Raw genomic sequence first — 8,571 nt, 5'->3', positions numbered from 1 at the left:
AAGACACTTGATTAGGCCTTCCTCGTTTTGGCGTCTGGCCGTCTCCCATAGCTCGGATGGATAGAAGGCGGCTACGCCCTTGTTTGTGTATGCTTTGGACCAGTCTACCAAGAGTGGTGCGTTCCTTATATTCTGTGGAACACCGTAAAGGAAAAAAGAGAAAAAAAAAATGGAAAAAGCTAATTATAGATAGAAGAGTTATTTTCACTCCAAGACAGTTTATGTCTTTTTATTACACAGAAAGGCAGTTTAGAGGGATGAGGTAGTTTATGTGTGAAATGACTCAATTTGCCCCTGAGTAATTCCTAACCGACACAATTCCTTTTTTTTCTAGTTTGGTTTCGTAACTGTTTTTTTGGTTTTTAAAATTTGAAAAGTTGGTGGACCCGATTAATAAATTAACTCGATTTAATTAATGGACGGTTGTGTGACCTCTTTCTTTATTATTTTCTAATTCCACCATTATTTTCAGTCGCACAAAACCCAAGGTTTTTAGAGGAAAACTTCTGGGGCGATTTTAGGCGGAGCAATTGTTTGTTGTTTACGGTGACTAAATTAGACGGCGGCCAAGGAGGTTATTTCACGATGGCGAGGACTTGTAGCTGTCGTGGCAAGGAGAGACAACAAGGTTAGTTTGTTTTGGGGGGGGGGGTTTGCTTTTTCTGGCGGCGCGGCGGAGTATTATTATGGGTTTGTTCAATTTAGGGTTTGTTTTGGTTGCAGATGCGGCGGATTCCGGCGGATTCCGGCGGATTCATTGATGCTTTCAAGAACTTTGGGTTCCGTGTTATGGATACCCCTGTGCACGACGGTTGTATAATTCGAAATGTACACAAGGTCACAAATGCACACATGAACATCGCCACACTTGTGTGCATGGACACATGTATACGCTTTGAAGTACATGGACACTTATGTATACGTGGACGTCGTCATTTATTGTGCACGTGTACAATATTTGATTGTACATTGATGCCGACGAGGAATTGTGATGCATATTTGAACATGGCGATTTATTGTGCACATGTACACAACATGAATGTATATTGTAGACTTTGTTCATATGGGGTGGGAATGAAGTCACTGATCTAGTTTAGTGTAATAGATAAATTTGTACACTTATAAAAGTACATTGTGTTTGTATGGAGGGGTTGTGCACATGTACACTAGCAACCAGAACATTGTACACTATGTGATGTATCAAAATGAGCTTATGGTCTGTTTTGTGTGTAATAGATACGTGTGGACACCTAACAAAACAAAAAATATTCACATGGACGCTGTGTATGTTTCCATGTACATTGTACACTCTCATGAAGTGTTTACATGTGCACATTGGATGTACATCGCTATTTGGTGTACATATGTACAATATATGTACATCTACCGCATAGCATACTATGTACATACATTTGTGTACATGTGTACACTAAAGGCCTATGTACATGCTATGAACTAGTATAAACTAATAGCGATGTACAATCTACATGGACACATACGTAGAGTACACATGTTCATATGTTGTTGTGTCAGGTGTCCACCGTTAACTACTACACAGAAACCAGACCATGTGCCCGATTTTTCTACATCACATAATGTACAATCTTCTCATAGTTAGTGTACATGTACACTAACTATGAGAAGATTGGGAAAACTTTATTTATTAATCCTCTCCTTCTACAATTATCACTACCAAATTCGTGCAAGAAAATTTACAAAAAGAAAAAAACCATGCAAGAAAAAATTGTCGACTTCATGAACCTAAGTTTTCTGAAATAAAACCTTATAATGTGCATGAAGCAGATCAAAGAAGCACCTAAAGTAGTTTGCATCGGTAAAAAAAAATGTGCAAACCGCTTGACAAATTGAGCTTATGTTAGAATGTAATGTTTTTAAAGTAAATGTATGCATGATTTAATAATATTAATAATTAAGAGGGGAAAACAGAACATGCATGCAATATATAGGCGTACGTTGATACTAAAATCACACATTTAGCCATCTAATGTGGAAGAAAACAATAATATGGAACATGGGATAAGCATAACATTAAACACCATGAATACACGAGTGAATCAATGTACATAAGTTTTCCCATAACCCACGACAGTCTTACAGAACTAAGTATCGCTATTTAGTGTACACATGTACAAATACATGTATATCACACTTATAAAAGTACATTGTGTTTGTGTAGTACAGATATACTAGTACATCACTCTGTCGTGTACACATGTACACTACATGTGTAGACAATGTACGTTGTGGGGTACATGGACACAAATGTATATCTGGACATTGCCATTTATTGTACACATGTACACAGCATGTATGTACATTGTCTACGTTGTGGTTATGGTGGGAATGAAGGCACTGAGCTAGTTTTGTGAAGTAGACAAATGTGTACACTTATAAAAGTACATGTACACGAACTATGAGAAAACTGTACACTGTATGGTGTGAAAAATCTGGCTCATGGTCTGGTTTTGTGTGTAATAGATACATGTGTACAGTTTGGACAACAACAAATGTATGCATGTACGCTATGTAGCCAAACATGTTCATTGTACATTTTGGCTGCTGAGCCATTGTCGGGTCCGGTGTCCTCATCTTCGTCTAGCAGCCACCAATCTGGGATGTTGTTGGGGTCGTTTTTGAATATTTTTTCAAGCATCTCATCTCCGCTCGAAAGAGTCTCGTCTTGAAGTGAAACTCGATTGATTTTTTTTTTGCAGCAAAACGTCCCAGAAATATGATGTCTTTCTGATCTTCTGATTTTTTTGTTAGAATGAAGAAGATAACAAAAGTTGAAACATGAGTGTGGGATAATGGAACCAATAAATCTGGGCCGTCGGTTAGTGGGATAGATGATGTAATCAGATGGTTGAGAATTGATAGATATAAGTCTTGTCAACAAATGCAGAAATGATCTGCACCGTTCAAAAAAATAAAGATGAGGGGTGGAGAGAAGTTTCCGCTTATACACTCATAATTAGTTAGCGTTTAGAATTAAATAGTGACCATCTAGTTAAGTCTAAAAGGAAGTAGTTACAAAAAACTGTCTTGGTAGCAGTAAGTGCTCTATATTGTAATTAAAACTTAAAACTGTTCCGTGGTGTAAATGTTTCTAGATAGAATCGGTGCTTTATTAAGAGGAAGAAGAATCAGTAAGGAGCCCATACGTGTCTCTTTCCTATTGGCTTCTCTCTCTCTCTTTCTCTTCGTCGGTGAATTTTTTTCTTTTTTGGGTCTGACAAATTTCTTTGTCGATGTTGTAGATGGTTTTGAGAAATCTAGCCAAATCATCACGTCTTCCTCCGCCGGGTGCTTCCATCTCGTCGGAATACTCTCACCCACTGAATCTTCATAACTTCATCAATTCACTTCGCTGAAAACTTAAGGGGCACAATCGAAAATTCGCAGAAGGTAAATTCTCGTTCTGTTGATCTCATTTGTTATCAGCGTACTGTCGATTGTTCTGAACGATCCCTCCTAATGATCATAGAACGTTGTTGGTCCGTGTAATAGATTCATTGAACTGTTTGTTGTTTCTGGAAACCATTCAATCGCATGGAACTATGTTTTGTTAATTTGATTAAAGTTGTTTGTTTGGGTAAATAAGACAAAAGCCTCTTTAAAAATCAGACCTATAGTTTGTTAATTCAGAACTCAAGCTTGTCTGATGAACTTGAGGTTTTTATGAATTGGTTAAAAAAAGTTTCAGTAATATGTTCTGATGTTTGTTGTCTCAGGAGACACTTGAGTTAAGGTTTTGTTGTTTATTTACGACAATAGAAGACACAGAGGAAATTTTCAGTGGTAAAGTCAACAACCAGTTCATAAAAGTAATGTCCAATTTAAATATAATGCATTTATTTAATTATGATGATATTTATTTAAAATAGCACGCAACTACTTTATTATTTGTAACTTCCACCACTTCTATTTCCAAAATTTTCGGATCAGTTATGTTAACTACGTAATAGAAATACGGTTATGAATATTATATGAATTTTTTTATTTTTGTGGATACATCAGATAAATTCAATTCTAATGAATACTCTTACTAATAAAATAATATTTTTTAACTACTTCTATTCTAAGGTGTATACATATTTTGTAAAGTCATATTTTAGTTCCAAAATATTAGTGACCACTACTTTTAATATTAAAAACTGTCAACAACCTTAGTAAGCCCAATAAATAAAAATTATATCACATGTAAACAATAATATTGATACTATAATTTAATAAATACTAGATTATGACCCATCATTGAAAGATCGGGTATATTTTTTGTTTTACATTTTTGAAAAAAAATTAACTTTTATATTTGTGTTTTTAATTATATATATGTTTTTATATGTCTAATATTTTTTAAATAATTAATAGAGGTTTTAACAATTATATTAAAATAGTTGGACCACACATATATCAATAGGTGATGTTCCTGTTTAATAGTATTGATTATTTTCACTACACAAATTAATAGGAATCAATTATGGTTTAATTAATGTTTTAAACACCGTCTAGATGTTGAATTTGATTAGTTTTCGTTCATTGAGTTAGTAGATTGACCATGGATAACTATTTCAGTAATTTAATTTAAAATGTGGGAATAATTTTTTAACTCTGTAGAATGAAAAATGCAATTTAGATTCTTATCCGCTCTTTCAAAATGGCGGGTCAGAATATATAAATATATCAGTATTAAGAAAAGAAATAGTAATGTTTTAAAATTAGTAAATTTTAAAATTTTAAGTTATTTATTTTTCATTTCACCTAAATATTGATATATGTTATATCTAATTATTTATTTATTCTATTAATAATAACTAATTGGTCAAATAAACAGTTACACAACATTTTTCAAAAGAATCTGAACTGACATGTGGCAGTTTGTTGTTTGTTACTGGTTACAGTTTTGATTTTATAAAAATTATATTTTTTAAAAATATAAAACAAAAATATATCCGTCTTTTTAAGGAGGCATCATAAGTGGGTTGGTGGATTTTGGATCGCAGCTACCCATTGACCCGCAAAGTATTTAAAAGGTAAAAATTAAAAAGTAAAAATTAAAAAGTAAATATTTTTAAAAATACAAGAATTTAAAAATAATAATTTAAAATTTAAATAATGTATAAATTTTCTATTATAAATATATTTTTATAATAAATAAATTAAATATTGATTTTTAAAATATATATAACCAATAGATAACCACAAAATTAAGTGGAGTGGGTGCATGTACCAAATTATTTGTTTGCGAGTTGTGCCGGTCATATTTTTCTAACCAAAACAAAATTGAAAATCCGCGGGTTGGCGGGTCTGCGGGCGAGTTCGACCCGCAACCCATCCTTAACCGTACGTATACCGGATCAATTTTTAAATTGCTATTACTTAATAAAATATATTTTGATTAAAATTTATACACGAATATGATTAAAAAAATACAAATATAATCAGAAAATACAAATATACACGACAATAGCTGGAAAAGACAAGTTTTTTTAATAGTTTACTTAATTAAATTTTCAGTGGCATTAGGTTGTAAATATTGTGCAATTCTTAGGGTTAGTTTATATTTGTACTTCTGTTTTAATAAAGTAGATAAATGTGGTTATTAATTTGGATTATTTAATGTATTATTGTTGATTAATAACATATATTTTCCGTAACAAAATGTGCATATAGTTTCAAAAAAAAAGTGCTGTAATTATTATACATATTTAAATCGACATATATCAATAGTTTATTTGTACATTTTCATAAATTTTGCAGTTATGGATCCTAGAATATAGGAATTAAAGGAAAACAATTATAAAATATTTGGTTTTTTTTTAATAAGCCCCGACCATTATGGAACTAAAAGGTGGTTACAAAATATTTATTTAGATTCAGTTATAGAATATATGATTTTTTTATTGTGGAAAAAATAATTGTTGGACATAACCCCATAAGAATTAATAGTATTGATTATTGATTAGAGCCCATTATAGGTTCTTACCAATGGACTTGCTCTTATGAATGTTTTTAGAAAGGTCGTCAATTTCTTCTTTGACTTTTGTTTAGTACGCACAACTCTCATAATTCCTTTGTACAAGAGGGTGATATTCTGGTCGCTGCTATGAGGTAAACTTTATCATAACAACAGACTGCCCTCACGGCTTGTTGTCTGAAACGTTTTTTCCTTTCTCCAGGACAGGGCCGGCCCTGGGCTAAAGCCCATAAAGCAAGGGCTTTAGGCGCCAGGTTTTATATATGTTACAAGGGCGCCAAATTGTTTATATCTCTCTGTGGCCTAGTGGTTTGTTCTCTTCTCCTCTTGTCCTTCAGGTACCAAGTTCGAATCTTCTTCCCTTTACTTTGTATTAAATAAACTATTTAATTAAGCAACTTCTATTTATTCTTTTATTATCAATTTTATATTCTTTAATTATTGGGGCTGATCTTCAATACAATGGCCGTGAAAACAAAAGATATTATAATAGTTGATTTGAATTATCAGTTATATTCCATGTTTTGTTGCTGATCGAAATTCATTTCCACGTCACCTAATCTCCCACATAACTCTTTTCTTGTATTTTTTTGTCAGCTTTTATTTTTTTTCTTTAGGAATTTATGAAACCTGAACAAACAACGTTACCATAAACTGAGTTCTAATATTTTGTGAGACATATCACAAAAGGATATTGATGTAATTGCTATATTATATAATTTACACTCCTTTTTTATTTTTGATTTATAGAAAATACTACCAGAAAATAGAATTAGAAATTTTAAAAAGGTTATTTTCTTGAATAAATTTATGTCTTTGTATTTTTTTGTGAAAACAAATGAAGTTTACTAATATGGTGCATTATTTTGTTTACATACAAAAAATATAATCAAACTGTAGTTATAGTATAGGGCATATTTTTTGGTGCGATTTAGGCGCCAATTTAGTCCGGACCGGCACTGCTCCAGGATGCCAAACATCTAGAAACTTGTTTTACCACGCTGGTGCAGCGAGAAAGAGACATCTTTTCAGTTTGCGTTCGGTACATGGAAAAACCTTAAAACACTGATCATCGCTCATGATGACAGGTTCACAGGGCAATTAGTGTTTCAAGCTGTTGGAAAAACTGCAGTAGTCTCACCAACTTGAAGTATTTGGGCTGTTTGGAAGATTACACCGCTAGGAAAATCGTGAGTTACCTCAAGAATCTCAAGAGGTTGAGTTTGCGATGCTCTTTCGTCAAAACTACAGTACAGGATTATTATTGCTAATCACAGGCCTCCAAAACCTCATGACCCTTAATCTGTCACATTGCAAAGACTTGGGTCGGTACGGTGTCCCATTTCCTATTGACAATCATGTACAAGCCGCCGCTCAGAAGCTTGAAAAGTTCATCACATGTACTCTAAGGTTACAGCTTCTGCAAAGAGCAATATAGCTTCTCCTGGTCTAAGCATTGGCGAGATGATGAGATAGATGAAATTGGCGAGATGATGAGATAGATGAAATTGAATTCTAAAATTTTCTAAGCTTTGTTGATGTTTGGCTGGTGATGAATGTGTATCTTTACTGGTTCACCGATATTTAATTCGCTCCAAAATCAACAATGATTATGTTTCATTTCATGTTTGTCTTTTTATAAGGAAGGTTAGTGTTAGTGTTTTGTGCATCTTAATCTATCTAATATTATTAATTGCAAAGTGATTTTTTGACGTGATTCAAACTCTCACATAAAAATTAGAGCCTTAGTATCGTTTATACTCTTAATAAATAAAATACATAAATTAAATAAAAATAAAAACAAATTAAATTTGTTTTATAAGATAGCTGATTTAAATTAATAATTATCAAAATATGAGAATATATTTTAAAATAATATATTATTCCTATATATATTGTATTATTATCTAAAATATCTTTTAATTAAAATTTTAAAGTTTTTAAAAACAAAATACATAACTAAATATTAACCAAAATAAAATTCTCAATTTTATGCAATTAAAAAGATAATACTGAGTGATTACCAAAATTTATTTATTAATGATTAATATATTATACAAAGAAATTATCAAAAAAATTATAATACATAGGAATTTTCAAATTAAAACACAAATAAGTAACTATAAAAACAGAAATGATTTAACAAGTTTAAAAAGATGATTTTGATTAAAAAAAGTTGAATGATCTGAAGTGAAACATACAAGAGTTTAAATACAAAACAACAACTATACATGAACAACATAGGGAAAAAAATGCTTGTAAGAACATTATTGGAAAGCGTAGAAATACTTAAGAAATGAAAAAGATTTTAAATGCTTTTTGCATGGAAAATGGAGAAGCTCTCCTTTTTTTCTTTTAACACCAACGGATAAGGTTTGCATGCAAACCAATATTTTATTTGTTCATCTTCTTGGGAAGCAAACAAGCATCTTGTTTTAGACTCCTAATAGGCTTGCAATTTCCTGCAAATGGGCTGGTTTTGATATCTAACTTCTTGGACATTTATCCATGTCTAAACATAATCTCAAACCTCATTTAAAAGCCTTTAAGTTCTGTCCTAAGCCCAATAATTT

The 8,571-nt window shown here is 31.9% G+C and overlaps 1 long non-coding RNA gene across 1 annotated transcript; it reads left to right on the top strand.

Moving 5' to 3' along the window:
- Positions 1 to 4,546: 4,546 nt before the first annotated feature.
- LOC130499549 (uncharacterized) lies at positions 4,547 to 7,639 on the top strand. The gene is made up of 3 exons (XR_008938423.1): positions 4,547 to 6,132; positions 6,201 to 6,336; positions 7,087 to 7,639. It is a non-coding gene; the product is annotated as an uncharacterized LOC130499549 (long non-coding RNA).
- Positions 7,640 to 8,571: the final 932 nt, after the last annotated feature.

This window comes from Raphanus sativus, chromosome 9, assembly GCF_000801105.2.
Source record: "Raphanus sativus cultivar WK10039 chromosome 9, ASM80110v3, whole genome shotgun sequence".
Classification (NCBI taxonomy): Eukaryota; Viridiplantae; Streptophyta; class Magnoliopsida; order Brassicales; family Brassicaceae; genus Raphanus; species Raphanus sativus.
Note: the sequence above shows the minus strand (reverse complement) of the source record. Positions and strands in the feature narration are given on the sequence as shown.